Source organism: Dermochelys coriacea, chromosome 5, assembly GCF_009764565.3.
Source record: "Dermochelys coriacea isolate rDerCor1 chromosome 5, rDerCor1.pri.v4, whole genome shotgun sequence".
NCBI lineage: Eukaryota > Metazoa > Chordata > Testudines > Dermochelyidae > Dermochelys > Dermochelys coriacea.
In genome coordinates, this window is record NC_050072.1 from 56,405,930 (window position 1) to 56,422,633 (window position 16,704).

Below are 16,704 nucleotides of genomic sequence, written 5' to 3' on the forward strand. Positions count from 1 at the left end.
TGTTTTCTTCCTGATATAAATAATGTATTTTAGTTCTGTGGTATTTGTATAGTATGACCTGAGGGCTTTGGAACGATATCTTGAGCTTCAGGTTTAGCATACCAGAAAGCCAAAAATGTAGTGTATTTAACAGTATCTTCTCTCAATTCTTTTTAGTGAATAGAAAGAAGAAATGCATCCGATGAAGTGAGCTGTAGCTCACGAAAGCTTATGCTCAAATAAATTTTAGTCTCTAAGGTGCCACAAGTACTCCTTTTCTTTTTGCGAATACAGACTAACACGGCTGCTACTCTGAAACCAGAAAGAAGTCTGACGCTGTACAGAAGATAAATAACTTTTCTTTGAATCTGACTCCCCCCCCCTTCTCCTCCCTCCCAAGAAAAACTACTAGAAAGCTATGGAATCACCTTTCACACCCTTCTATAACCAATTTTTTTTTAATTTGAAGACCTGTTTTTTTCAATTTACATCAGAAGTGCCCGAGTTTGATCTCTCCTGCCACCACGAGGATAAACCAAAATACATGTGGCCCATGATGTTGTCAGTTTTCTCCCAAAGTGAGTCCATTTTGTTTCACTTAAACAAGGCAAAAACCAGTGAAAGAAATAGAAAAAATAGCCCAATAAAAAAATCTGTGTATACATCAACCTCAGTATATTATGAGGTCAGAAGTGCTTCACAGAGACATCTATAATTTTAGCCTGAAAGCTTCAGGATTTTTTTTTTTTGCCAATTTGGCAAGGTGTTTGAAAATGTAATCAACTGGTTGGAAAAAAATTCAGCTAAGAAATATGCCTTAATTATAGGAACTTCAAGCCAGTTATCAACTTGGTTTAAAAAAAAAAAAAGCTTGTTTCTAATTGAATTATTTAGAACGTTATGCCGTTGCATCATTAGATGCTACAGTTAAAATGTACCATTTGGGTCAGGGGAGGCAGATACATGGAAAGACTTCCACTAAAAATAAAAAAATTCAATTAACTCAATGGATTTCTCAAGAGCTTTAGCAAATTGTTTGCTACACAAAGGCAGTAAAAACTGTAAAAACATTGGCAAGAAAAAAATCCTAATAGAAACAAAATACATCTTTTTTTCACTTTGTCATTTGCCTCTGCTCATTACTGCTTTACATTCGTTCATTCTAACAGGAAGATTATTTGCTGTAAGTAGTCTTTGGAGTTTGCGTTTTATGCCTTCCCCCCTTTCCATAAAATAGTAAAAAACTTACTCAAAAAGGAAACATTCAGTTCTTTTGTCATCATTTTCAAAATTGCCTAGTGATTTTGAGCACCTATCTTGAAACACCTTAAAGGCACATGATTTTCAGAGGGTGCAGTGCTTAGAACTTTCGGAGGGAGGGGGAGAATTATCCAAGATATCTCAGGTCCAGTATCCAAATAGAGAGATCCATAATCACTTTTTTGGAAGGACAAACCCCACCCCCCACCCACACCTAAAGTTGATTTGTCTAATACCCCGATTACTGTAAACCTATAGAAAACAGCTCCAAAAATAGGAGACAAAGTGAAAAGAAATGAAAGCAGGTAAATTCTAAAACAGATATGGAACAAAAAGATTAGGTGAACAGAAATAACTGTTGAAACCTCAAAGCAGACTTTGCAGTTAATTTAAGGAGCACTCTGATTCATTGGCTGTTGGGTCTCTGGTATATCCTACAAGCTAATGTAGAGAAGTACCGTTTTCTGAAGTGTAAATGCATAAAGCATTTCTAAACCAGTAATGGAAGACTTTCAGATTATCCATCAAAGGAAATCTAGTGAGAAATAAACCGAATTTGGCTGAAAATGAGGTGATTGTGTCATATTAGACACCACTGCCCTCTTCAGTCAGAGATACTCCGTAACATGTTGATTTTCTACTTTTATTTTAGAAAACCTACTCAGTACATTTCACCAATATATAGGATTGCTTAATATAAATGGAAAGTTTAGAGGAGATTGTAACATTCATTCTGAATGCGGTGAACAATCGTTCTTTTATAAGTAAATAGACAAATGATATGAGAAGTTAAGCAAATAAAGAACTAGTTTCCTGTAATATGGTTTACTTTTGCTGGTCCAGTGTTTCAGATGAACATATACTAAGCAGACAACTTACATTTGAGACTGACATTTCTCTCACTGGGATAGTAAAATGAGATATCCATCTCATTTCTGGAATAAATGGAAAGATTGCAAGATTGTCAAACTCTTAAGAAAACAATATGATGAAGCATTCCATCTTAAAATAGAGCACTCATAGTTCTGGTTCATTTTAGTACTAAACAAACTTCTGAAAATTGACATGGGTGTTCTAGAAACCATTATGCTAAATCAGGAAATCCCACAGCCTTGTAAGCTTCCTGCATTGTTCCCTCATTTTATATTTTTGTCTCATATGTAAAACAGACAGTATGTTGTGTTCTAATCCCAGCACTGCCATTGACTTAATATGACTTTGAATAAGTGATTTCCTCATTGCATCCTTGAGTCACCCCAAATGTAAAACGGAGATAATGCTTACTCACCTTTACAAAGAAATTTGGAATATAAGAAGGAAAAGCTTATTACAGTGAGCCTGCTAAGTCGTCTGAAATCTGTAAATGTGCTCATACTCCAGCTAACATAACCAGATTGACATGTATTCAAGTTAGTCCCCCCAACTCCATAAAAAAGGAAGTAGAACTATCAAACAGCTTAAAGCCAGGGAAAGATCTCATTGTAATGTAGCACATTGTTTTCAGAAGTTCCTGGCCAAAACTATAGATTAAGGATAAAGGACCTTTTGTAATTAAGTTGTCTTCAACAACACTTTCATTCAGATTTATTTGAGGCAGTGATTTACTAATACCCCCACAAGTAACTGGCCAAAAACATACATAGTTCACATCATAGCAGACCAAATATTTCTCATTACCCATTCAAGTAACCCCATTACCTAGTTGAAGGGCTAGTGAGATAGATATTCACAATCACTTAATATTTGATCAAAATACTTATTGATTTTTTAAAAATATATTAATATTTAAAATCAGTCAGTACCATCAAGCTATGCACTAACTAGCCTATGCAGCCACCCCAAATCCTAGTATTAGTCAAAGTGTTCACCTCATTTACCAGCACAATGCCACTTCCTTTATGTTGTTTGTAACACTAAGTTTTGGCATCTTGTTCTATAGTAAAATTGTGCAGGGATGGTGTTTTCCCATGTGTTTGTATAGTACACACTCTTCTTGGGGAATATTGTACGTTACAGAAAATACAAATAATTATCATACTACTTGCATGAGAAGGAAGAACAGAATTTGGCCTAGAATGATTACAGATTTCATTAATAGCTGAAGGGGCAGTACTGTTAGGCAAGTCAGTCTCAAAATTCCATGTCGGTTTAAGATGTAAGAAACTGATGCTGCAAACAGTTCCTACCAGATATAATGATTAGTACCCTGAGTAGTCCCAGAGAGGTTACCCATGGTGGTGTTTACAGAATCTGGACTTAAATTTAATATCATTTTTACAAATGTATTAAAAAGATGTTTAGTATTGTAACAATATTTTTGCAGTAGCAGCTCTGGATTTGGCCCTTTATATCTGAAAACAGTAAAATTCTTAAAATAGCAGAAACTCCCTGCACACGATAAAGATAGATGAGTCCATTGTGAATCTTTAACCCTTTCACTCTTGTATGCATCCCATTTCTGCTTCTTTGAAATGCTGATTTCATGGAGACACAGTGGAGACATATTTTGTCCATGTGCAAGATGTATTAGGCAACACCTAAGTGTTTAATTAGTGAGAAAGTGACCACTGCATGTGGAAAAAGTCAATTTCTGTTGGTTGCTGAAAACTGAACCACAGATTTCATAGACAGGCATCACCTTGAAAAAACTGCATTGCTCTCTGTGGTCAGTCCTTCCTTTTCCTTTTCTGTCACTAAGAATATTTTCTACCCCTCTGAATTGTTGCCCATATAGCATACTCGCTCACCCTTCCTCCCTGGCCGGTATAAAGGAAGGAAAGGAAAAGAGGGGGGATTATCAATTAGGCTATTATTTCAATGGAACCAACATAGTTTGGCCACCGAGATAGTACTAAAGAAAACATTACAACTTAATGGTAAAATCTCAATCCTGATGTCTATGGATCACTAATATGATGGAAGACAACAGCTCTGAAACAGCAGACTCATGATTCCTCTAGTCTGAGGATTTGCAGATAGAAGTTGTGATTTTAACTTGTGCAATGTGCTATGAAAAGTAGCATTTATAAAAATTAAATAACTTGCAGATATACATGTATGCTTATACAAATGACAATATGCGTCTTCTCATCTATTTTAGGTATTTGAAGTTGACTAAGCAAACTAGTCTATTTCAGTCCTGCCATCATAGTGCTTTATAAGCTTGATCCCCATTGTACTATAAAACATACCCAATAAAAGCAATGTCAGAAAATGTTCTAAAGATCTGTTGAACATATTCAAGTTTCCCAATCTGGAAACAGTGCTGAAGTTTGTGACTTCAAAATTCTATAGTTAATGAAAAAGAAAACAAACCCCACTGGGAATTATTCTCTTACCCTCAGTCTCCAATAATATTTTGAGAACTAATGATAAAGTCAAAACTGCTTCCAGTCTTTCACAAAGAATTTGAAGGTGAAAAGAAAAGTGATTCACTTGTATCTAATGTAATAATATTGATTTAACATGAATTTTGAACATTAACTCATCGATTTTCTCTGCAGTTTAGTTTCCTATTTAGTTTCTTTTTGGCTGAAAACTATAAGAAATACATAGGCACACTTCCAGCTAAGAGGAACTTTGCACAGTTCCTTCAAATGAACTTAAAAGGAATTTTCTCTTTAGCCAACCTGTTATAGCTGTTGACTTTAGACTACACAAATACTGGTTAGAATCTTGGCTATGTCTATTCTAGTGTGTGGCATTAATGTTATTGACATGATTATGGGGAATTTAAATTCATAACTTCTATTCACTAGTAGTAATATTACATTAGCAGCCCCAACTAAGTTCAGAATACTATTGTGCTAAGATCTGTCCCCACACTTAAGACACAGTCCCTGCTCAAAGAGCTTGTAATCTACATAGACAAGGCACACTATCATCGGGTCCACTCACCACAAGCAGCACCTCCTGCTGGCCATCCTGGGGAGTAGTTCTACCAGCCTGCACTCTCCCTCTGGTGTTGCCTTCTTCCATCTTGTCTCATTATGTCCAGATCTGCCGTTCCTCTCTGTGGCTGGGCCCTCTAGCCAGGTAATTATAGGGAATTCACAGCCTTTCCAGACCTGCTGGCTGGTGCCTCCAACCCTCTTTTCACTCCCCCATGGCTAGTAGAGAAATCCAGCCCTGCCCTCTATATTGGGTTCCATCCCAGGGACACTATAACAAGCAGCCACAGTCCCTGTACAGTCCTACTTCTTGCTGCTGTTTCCCTGGGATTCTTCCTACATATCTGGTTTCTCCCCTCTCTGGGTTTGCCAGCCTCCAACTCCCTCTACTCAGGGACTGACTACAGCCTACTTCTCTAAACCTTCTCCAGCAGTAACAGCTCCTAAGGCCTTTATAAAGCCAGGTAGCTGGCTATTCCTGTTCCTGCACAGGTGAGTCTGTCCTTAATTAGCTGCCTCCAGCTTGCCAAACCCAGTGCCTTTGCTATAAAACCATTTACCCTTCCTCACAAATTGAGATTAGTTTCAGCAAACCCATAAAAACTCTGTTTAAAAGAAAGGAGAGCACTTATCTATGACAGGTTTCAGAGTAGCAGCCGTGTTTGTCTGTATTCGCAAAAAGAAAAAGGAGTACTTGTGGCACCTTAGAGACTAACAAATTTATTAGAGCATAAGCTTTCGTGAGCTACAGCTCACTTCATCGGATACATTTGGTGGAAAAAACAGAGGGGAGATTTATATACACACACAGAGAACATGAAACTCCTTTCCGCCCCTGCTGCTGGTGATGGCTTATCTTAAGTGATCACTCTCCTTACAGTGTGTATGATAAAACCCATTGTTTCATGTTCTCTGTGTGTGTATATCAATCTCCCCTCTGTTTTTTCCACCAAATGCATCCGATGAAGTGAGCTGTAGCTCACGAAAGCTTATGCTCTAATAAATTTGTTAGTCTCTAAGGTGCCACAAGTACTCCTTTTCTTTTCACTTATCTATGGTTGCTGTTTGTGAGTTGCTCCAGCAATTTATGTTTTTAGTTAGGTTCAAAGGGAAGTCTTGTTGTTAGGTCCTAAAAGCTACAACTTATAAACACAAATTCACTCAGAGCCTAGCAGTCTCTTTTCTGACTATTAAACTCAGGGCCAGATTTTCAAAGCTATTTAGGAGCCTGGAGATATGGATGGATGCCTATGGGATTTCAAAATGGATCATAGCTGGTTAGGTGCCTGTCTTTAAGCTCCTAAAAACATTTGTAAATATGGCCTCTAATGTATTGATTTCTACTGTTTAAGACTCTCACTATTACGTTGACCTCACAATCTGCTACACTGTTCTGCTGGCCTTGGAATGTAGGGAGGGGGAAAAAGCCTTTCCCAAAATGACTAACAGCATATTTACACATGTATAGCTATTTGGGGCTGGGAATTGCAGTCACAGTTGCAGGAAGTAAGAACATTTATTTTCTTAACAATTTGACTAAAATTTGTTTTCTTTATGGATAACTCCCTTTTATTTCCCTTTTCCTTCCAAATAAATGTCAGCCTTAAGACTTTGCACCAGATGATAATAATGTAAGCTATACTGTATATCCAGTATATGCTATATGCCTCTGAGGTTCATGTTCTCTGTGTGTGTGTGTGTGTGTATATAAATCTCCCCTCTGTTTTTTCCACCAAATGCATCCGATGAAGTGAGCTGTAGCTCACGAAAGCTTATGCTCTAATAAATTTGTTAGTCTCTAAGGTGCCACAAGTACTCCTTTTCTTTTTGTCCATAGGAGGTGGAGGTACAGTACATAAACATCACCATTATGTGATAACCATAGGATTCTGTTGCCAGCGAGCAGCATACTATACATAAGATCAATTCCACATAAAGCATGCACCTAGACACAAGGAAAGTGCTACTCAGTGGAGCAGGAGTTGATTAGGGAATGTTTATAGGGCGTCCATAACTACATGTCCATCCTCACACTGCAATATTTGATCCACATCATTCTCTGCAGCACAAGTTGGATGGAAAGAAGCACAAAGGTGATGCAATAAATTTCAAATCCAAGTCTCCTGATGGCAAAATGGTGTGCTGCCATTAGACTCCTGATTATAGCCCATGTCTGGGAAAATCTTTTTTTAGATCTTTTTTTGGTGCTGTGGGGTTTCATTCAGGCCAGTAAAGGGCTGTGTCACTGCTACCAATAACCCTAGCTGCTTCTGTGCTATGCTGCTTTGGCTCAGAACCCTGACACTAACAGCCTGCTCACACCATGGGTGCCTCATACTTGGCTTCCAGCAGTATGGTTACTCCTTTCAGGGAGACACCAACAGCCTGACTCCCCCAAAAACCATCTCCCCTGCAGTATGCAGTCCCTCTCACTGGACCTTCACAGAAATTAACCGGTTCGCTCCAAAAAGACAGAGCACACACCAGCCTGGTAGCTTAGCTGAAGACTCACAGTTTAGTTTAATACACAGCACTGAGATGATTTTGAAATAAGACAACAATAAGTTTATTAACAGAAAATAGGTTTAAGTATTTTCAAATAAGAGTGAAAGAGATAGGAAAGGTTAAAACAAATAAAACATGCTTTCTAGTGATTAAAACTTAATTCTGGCAAGTTACAATCTTTGCCTGAGCAGTTTCCTTGCTTACATCAAGTTATCAGCATTCCTAGTCCTCTAGATTGGGAGACCCAACTTTCATAGGCTTGAAGGATACTGCGCCCTATCCTCCCCTCAGGGATGGATGACAAAATGACCTTTTGCCTCTGCTTATGTCTTCCCAGAGTTCACTGACCCAGTTTCAAGAGGCAAGAAGACTTCCTGGGGTTACAGTCTCCGTTCCCCTTGGAGATTGTTAAATGGTCATCTTCCCCCACTTGCCTGCCTGATGGCTTTGTATATTGTGCACGTAAATGCACTTTGCATTGTCTTTGGTCTTGTTTAATTTACATTAGAGACACAATCAAGCCTGCAAAACAACATTCATTTGTCTCGAGACTGTCTGAGCTTATGCAAAAAGAAAAGGAGTACTTGTGGCACCTTAGAGCCTAACAAATTTATTTGAGCATAAGCTTTCGTGAGCTACAGCTCACTTCATGCATCCGATGAAATGAGCTGTAGCTCACGAAAGCTTATGCTCAAATAAATTTGTTAGTCTCTAAGGTGCCACAAGTACTCCTTTTCTTTTTGCGAATACAGACTAACACGGCTGCTACTCTGAAACCTGAGCTTATGCACTGTCTTTCCAGCACACATCTATAATTCTTTATACATCACCCATACTTATATTACACAATAATATTAATGACGAGAGTGATATCAGTTTGTATATGACACCTTACATAAAACATTTTAGATACAGATTATGACAACAGTGGGCTGGGGGAAATGAGTGTGTCAGGCCTGATGATGTCATGCCCTCTGCCAGATGACACTGAGGGGCTGCCTGGGTCACACTTTTAATGTTAAATCCCACTCAGAAACTCCAACCAGACAAAAGGTAGAAAGAAATCTCACAATAATAATCAGAACTGAAAAGGCATCTTCCCAGTCACTTTCCCACGTCTGCCATTGCAGCATTTTAAAAATCTGTACAATGAGACAAAGAATTGATAGTCTTTCTTCAGCAATAACCTCTCCCTTCTAAGTTAGTGAATTAATTATGTAATCAAAGCTTAGATTATTCAAAAATCTGAATCCTAAGAATTTATTAAAGGGGAACAAACTTTTGTTCAAAAAGAAGATAGTTTGAAATTGCAAATAATTAATAAGTTTGCAGAAGGAAACTCCCATTGGCACATACAGATCAAGTGAACAGTTTTGTGTATACAGATACTTGCACACATTTGTCAAATCAAAGGTGGAAAATTTGACCCGTCAAGTCTTTGGAGAATCATAGAAGATTAGGGTTGGAAGAGACCTCAGTAGGTCATCTAGTCCAACCCCCTGCTCAAAGCAGGACCAACACCAACTAAATCATCCCAGTCAGGCCTTTGTCAAGCAGGCCTTAAAAACCTCTAAGGATGGAGATTCCACCACTTCCCTAAGTAACCCATTCAAGTGCTTCACCACCCTCCTAATGAAATAGTGTTTCCTAATATCAAACCCAGACCTCCCACACTGCAACTTGAGACCATTGCTCCTTGTTCTGTCATCTGCCACCACTGAGAACAGCCTAGCTCCATCCTCTTTGGAACCTCCCTTCAGTAGTTGAAGGCTGCTATCAAATCCCCCCCCCCACTCTTCTGCAGACTAAACAAGCCCAGTTCCCCCAGCCTCTCCTCGTAAGTCATGTGCCCGAGCCCCCTGATAGTTTTTGTTGCCCTCCGCTGAACTCTCCAATTTGTCCACATCCTTTCTGTAGTAGGGGGGGAGCAAAACTGGATGCAGACTCCAGATGTGGCCTCACCAATGCCAAATAGAGGGGAATAATCACTTCCTTCAATCTGCTCACAATGCTCTTACTAATACAGCCCAATATGCCGTTAGCCTTCTTGGCAACAAGGGCACACTGCTGACTCATATCCATCTTCTCATCCACTGTAATCCCCAGGTTCTTTTCTGCAGAACTGTTGCTTAACCAGTCGGTCCACAGCCTGTAGTGGTGCATGGGGATTCTTCCATCCTAAGTGCAGGACTCTGCACTTATCCTTGTTGAACCTCATCAGGTTTCTTTTGGCCCAATTCTCCAATTTGTCTAGGTCACTCTGGACCCTATCCTTACTCTCCAGTTTATCTATCTCTCCCCTCATTTTAGGGTCATCTGTGAACTTGCTGAGAGTGCAATTCATCCCATCATCCAGATCATTAATAAAGATGTTGAACAAAACCGGCCCCTGGACCGACACTGGGGGCACTCCGCTTGATACCGGCTGCCAACTAGACATCAAGCTGTTGATCACTACCCATTGAGCCTGACGATCTAGTCTGCTTTCTATTCATCTTATAATCCATTCCTCTAACCATACTTTTTTAACTTGCTGGCAAGAATACTGTGGGAAACCATATTAAAACCTTTGCTAAAGTAAGATATATCACATCCACCACTTTCCCCATGTCCACAGATCCAGTTATCTCATCATAGAAGGCAATGAGGTTGGTTAGGCATGACTTGCCCTTGGTGAATCCAGATAAGGGCAGGTTCTCTCCTTTTCTGAGAAGCTGAATGGTGGAGAGGGATGAGGAAGGCAGGAATCAAGGAGTTGGTTGTGGCTCTCTCAATCTCAGAGCTGGCCCTGCTCCCTACATAGTTTAAAGCGACTGCTACTGGCCTAGGATAGTGCAGGATTGCTATGACAAGAAGAGCTCCACCCACCCTAACATCCTCCTGAAATTCCTCCTTCCTTCCCAGTTATACTTCTCATGAAAGGGACAGAAACACGGAGCCCTGTTGCAGTGCAGATGTGCTAGCAGTGAATCCCCTTTGTAAAAGGAATTGTCTGTCAGATATTTGTGGTCAATTTATGTCAGCCAAGGAGCTGTGAATCTGCCTATTTATCTGCCAATGATTTTTTGAGAGACAGGGTAGGTGATGTAATATCTTTCTTTATAATACTATATTAAGGTGCATTGGATCTGATTCTCCTCCTGCCTTGCAGTTATTTACATCTGTGTAGAGAGAATATATATTGGATGTACAACTTTTCAAATCAGCTGGGTCATAACTTACATCTACTTTGCACAACACACACACTAGTGGAGAATTAGGCCCCATTCATCTTCAGCAAGAAGCCCAATAGTGTGTTGTAAATTGGAGCCTGGTCTATACAGGAAAGGCTGCACTGATTCAAAGTCAGTTTAGTTAAATCAATCTAGTTAAACTGGTGAACCCCCTAATGTAGATGCATTAAAAGGTCTACAGCACACCCAGCCAGTTTCACTGGCCAGCACAGCTATAACTCTGCCTATTTACTTTTGGCATGTTGCTGCCAAGATTTTAATTCAGTAGCACAGCCATATTTGAGGGGAGCACAATCTAATCCTATCCTATGTGAAGCTTATCTGAGGATCCTGCACTCTTCACTCAGACCAAACTGCCATTAGAACAAATGGGAGGTCAGCAGCATTAGCATTTGAACATTCATTTTTATTAGAACCTTTTTTCACTGAATAAGACTTTCCTTATGAGTTGTCATAAAAAGTTATCATAGCCCTTAATCATGAGGCTGAGGCCAACAGACAACTCTCTAACAGCACCTACTATAAGGAACCTAAAGGTGACCCCACAGCACAATTCAAACAGGAATTCAAGGATAGCATCAAACTCTTCCCCAAACAACTTCAAGAGAATCTCTACATCTCCCACAACCTGATCCCAGGGACCTTTTACATTACTTCCCAAGATACACAAACTAGGGAATCCAGTCAGAACCCTCATGTCTGGCCATGGCACTCTTTCTGAAGGACATCAGCATTCATAGAAACCATTTTCAAAACTCTCACCATGCAAAGGGCCAGTTTTCACCAAGACACTATCTACTTCCTCCAGAAACTATTAACAATCTCCCCAAGAACATAGTCCTGGCCACCAGGGATGTCACCTCCCTATACACCAACATCCCTCACCAGGATGGTATCACTGCCTGCCTCAAATATCTACCAAATAACATCCACTTCATTCTTACGTAAACAACTTCACGTTAAACAACAAACACTTTGTCCAAACCATAGGAACAGCCATAGCTGCTAGAATGGCTTCCCAATATGCCGGTCTCTTCATGGGCCACCTCAAAGGAAGAATTTCTGGGAAAACATACCACAAAACCAATTCTACACCTGAAATATATCAATGATATTTTGATCCTCTTGGCAAATGACCTAAACTCCCCCAGATTTCCACCACAACATCAACAATCATCAGCCATCCATCAAACTCTCTCTAGAACATTCACACCAGCATCAACCTCCTGGATACCAGCTTCAAAAATGAAACCTTACAAATGACTATATACAGAAAACCCCTGGATCACCACATTTACCTCCACAGTTCCAGCAACCACCCCAGACATACAAAAAAAAAATCTGTTATCTACAGCAGGCACTCAGATATTTGCTCAAAAGAGAAAGTCCATTATACACACCCAAACACACTTAAAAACTACCTTCACTAAATAAGGACACTCCACCAGAGAAGTAGATTGCATCATGGAACAGGCAACCCAAATACCACTAGAGAACCTGCTTCAGTACCTGTGTGTTGGGGGAAACCTCTGGACACTCATCCCTAGTTGTCACCTACCACACTGGAACCTATACGGGGTATATTCAAACACTTACAGTTACAAGGATGAGACCACATCCCTAACGTCTTCTTCTAGCCTTCAAACAACCCTCCAACCTAACCAAGTTCATCATCAGAAGCAAGCTCCCCACAGACCAGGACACACCAAATCAAAGTGGCACAAGATCCTGGCAGAACAAAGATGTAAAACCTGCAGACATATCACCACTGCTATAATGATCAACTCTTAATGCACCTTTCAAAACTAAAAGATCTTACACAGAAATATCACAACAAGTGGTGTACCTCATCCAGTGCATCAAATGCCACAACTATGTGAGTTGTTCACTATGCTCATTATTCACTATGCTCTCAGATGAATTCAAACAAAAACAAACAATTGTTTTGTGAACACTTTTCACAAAACAGTTATTCCATATCCAACCTGTCAGTCCTTGTCCTTAAAGGAAACCTGCACAAGACTAGCCTGGGACTTTAAATTCATAATTCTGCTGAACACTTAAAACCATGGACTTAGAGACACTGGCTTTATGGCTCATTACAATACTTTGTAACACACCCCACTGCCTGTACCCTTAATTGCCCACTTCATTTTAAGTGGTCAGTTACAGCATGTGTGAACCCGTTATGCTTAACAATCTGTCCCAATTTGTATTTAGCTTAGACACTCTGGTTACCTTTCCCAGACCTGAAGAAGAGGTCTGTGAAGCTCAAAAGTTCATACCTTGATAAACTTTCCATGGCGATCTCTCTGATGTAAAGATTTTCACTAAGCTGTTTTTCATTCTACCTCACACCTCAGCATATGTTCATTATGGCAGAAATATCATTGCAATGGTCTGCAGTTAATGGGCTATTACAATGCTTTAAAGTATCAAGATGGCTATCATTACAATCAGTGGAGAATCAGTGGAGACTCATTCTTGCTGAATGAGGACTGTTACCATTCCTGTCCTGTAATGAATTCCTTGGTGGAGACAATTTTGTTTTCCCTGTGGTACAAGGTCATTTCTCCTCAAAAGGGATTGATTGTGGAACGTGTGGAGTCTAGGAATTACTGATACTTCTCAAAATTATGGAGCTAGTACATCCTACTCATAGGGGTCTAGTTTCCTTATAGAAAAAGTAATTGTCAATTATTGCAAATTGGCAATTTGCTTCCACAGTGACTGTAGATAACTAATCTCTTTAACAATGTAAATGAGTTACACTACATTTACTACAGGAAAGAAAAAAAACAAGAGAGAAACTGATACTCAGATTGTACCAAATTGTTTTCTATTGTTCTGGGTTAAATTAAAGGATGTACAAATCTATTGCAATTGTCAGCCTACAAATAGATCCTGTTTAGCAGTTGTGCCACAGGCCATTTTTAGAAGTGTGTTTAGTAAAACTCTCAACTGTCCGCATTATGAGGGATATAACTGATTTCAGTCAAACTTCTACACAAACTTGGGATCCCCTTACTTTTACTGTTAAAAATTATTTACATCAGAAATAAGGGATGAAAGTGAGGCTATAGAAAGAATTGTTTACACAAAAATTCCACAGCATCTTTAATTTCTTGGTTTTTGTTTGTTTTGCGATCCACATTTTGGATTTGTCCCACTTTTGTATGTTGGCAGGCTAAGAGTTGTGGTATCTAGAGACAGTGATCTAAGCCTGGTAATCAATGCTGCAATGTATTATCCCACATGTAAGCAGGATAGCCACATGGGGGCTATCAAATAACTACTCTACCTTCAGAGTGGAGGCTCTCACTGTCAAGAGGTAGCTCAGTTTCACTAGTAACTACCATGTTTACTCTCAGTTTACCAGGGTGGCCCCACATGCTTGTAATGTCTTTACTCAAGTGTCACTATTGGCTTCAGTGATCTCCAGATGTTTCTTCTACTTACCTATTTGTGCTGGGGAGATAGAGGAAAAAATAGTAGCCCCTGTAGAGATGTGAATCTGCACAATGATGGAATGCCAAGGGGCTAAGCCTGGATACACAAAGAGACCTTGTTGCCTAAATCTGGGGTTTAGGAACCTAACTCCCAGTTTAACACACCACTGTGATCCACAAACCGTCCAATCAGCTGCCACTTAACCCTAGAGATGCCTGAACTCACTAGGCAACTAAAATTTCCTCTGCAAAATGTAGGCACCTACATTTCTGTCTCTGGACATATCCATTGCTGCCTCATGGAGTGCTTATCTCATGCCTAATCCCCAGCATGATCCTCAAACCAGGTGAAGATAGGCATGTCCCCACCTATCTCACTTGTGGGGCCTGATCCAATAGATGTGCTCAGAGTACACCTACTGCCAAACATAACAGATGGGGAGCGGGAGACCTCCCTGATAACCTTTAGTCTAGTGGTTAGAACACTCACTCAGAATGTGGGACACTGTGATTCAATTCTCCCTCTGACCAAGGAGGAGAAGGGATGTGAATGGGGATCAGCTACCCTTCAGGTGAGTACCCTAATCATTGGGCTGTGGCAGCGTTTCTCAACCTTTTCGATATCAGGGACCAGCTTGCTAATAGACTCATAAACTTTAAGGTCAGAAGGGACCATTGTGATCATCTAGTCTGACCTCCTGCACACTGCAAGCCACAGAACCTCAAGCCACTCCTTAAATAAACCCTTAATCTCTGTCTGAGTTACTGAAGTCCAGTAACTCAGCCAGAGGCTCAAAGACTTCAAGTTACAGAGAATCCACCATTTACATTAGTTTAAATCTGCAAGTGATCCATGCCCCATGCTGCAGAGAAAGATGAAAAACTCACCAATCTGACCCATGGGAAAATTCCTTTCTGACCCCAAACATGGCGATCAGTTAGACACCGAGCATGTGGGCAAGACCCACCAGGCAGATACCTGGGAAAGAATTCTCTGTAGTAACTCAGAGCCCTCTCCATCTTGTGTCCAACCTCTGGCCATTTCGGGATTTTTAGAACTGGCAGTCACCAGTGGGCTACATGCCATTGTAGGCAGTGCCATCAGACCATCCCCTCCATAAAGTTATCAAGTTCAATCTTGACGCCATTTAGGTTTTTTACCCCCACTGCTCCCTTTGGAAGGCTGTTCACTCCTCTGATTAGAAACCTTCACCTACTTTTGAGCCTAAACTTGATGGCCACTTTATATCTATTTATTTTTGTGTCCACATTGGTGCTTAACTTAAATAGCTCCTCTCCCTTTCTGGTCTTTATTCCTCTGATGGATTTATAGAGAGCAGCCATATCTCCTCTCAGCCTTCTTTTGGTTAGACTAAACAAGCCAAGCTCTCTCCTCCTCTCATAAGGTAGGTTTTTCATTCCTTGGATCATCCTAGTACCCTTCTCTGCATCTGTTCTAATTTGAATTGATCTTCCTTAAACATGGGAGATCAGAATTGCACACAATACTCCAGATGAGGTCTCACCAATGCCTTGTATAAGGGTACTAATGCTTCTGTGTCTCTACTGGAAATACTTTGCCTGATACACACCAGGGCCATATTAGCCTTTTTATGGCTGCATCACATTGATGGCTCATAATCACCCTGTGATCAACAACTACACCCAGGTCTTTCTCCTCTTCTGTCACTTCCAACTGATAAGTCCCTAGTTTATAGCAAAAATTCTTGTTGTTAGTCCCTAAATGCATGACTTTGCATTTTGCACTACTAAATTTTGTCCCATTTCTATTACTCCAGTTTACAAGGGCATCCAGATCTACTTGTATGATATCCAGTCCTCCTCCGTATTGGCTGAACCACTCAACTTTGTGTCATCCACAAATTTTATTAGCACATTCCCATTTTTTATGCCAAGATCAGTAATAAACATGTTATATAAGATTGGTCCCAAGACTAATCCCTTAGGAACTCCAACAGTAACCTCCCTCCAACCTCACAGTTCATCTGTCAGTATTACCCATTGTAGTCTCCCTTTAACCAGTTCCTTACCCATCTTTCAGTTCTCATATTAATCCCCATCTTCTCCAATTTAACAAATAATTTCCTGTGCAGAATTGTATCAAATGCCTTACTGAAAAATTAGTTATCTTCTCAAAGAAGGAGATCAGGTTGGTCTGGCACAAACTACCTTTTGTAAAACCATGTTGTATTTTATCCCAATTACCATTCACCTCTAGCTCCTTCACTACTTTGTTTAAAAATTTATTCCAAGACCTTGCATATAAATGAGGTCAAACCTACAGGCCTGTAGTTTCCTGAAATATCTTTTCCCCTTTCTTAAAAATAGGAACTATATTAGCAATTTTCAAGTCATAGGGTACGACCC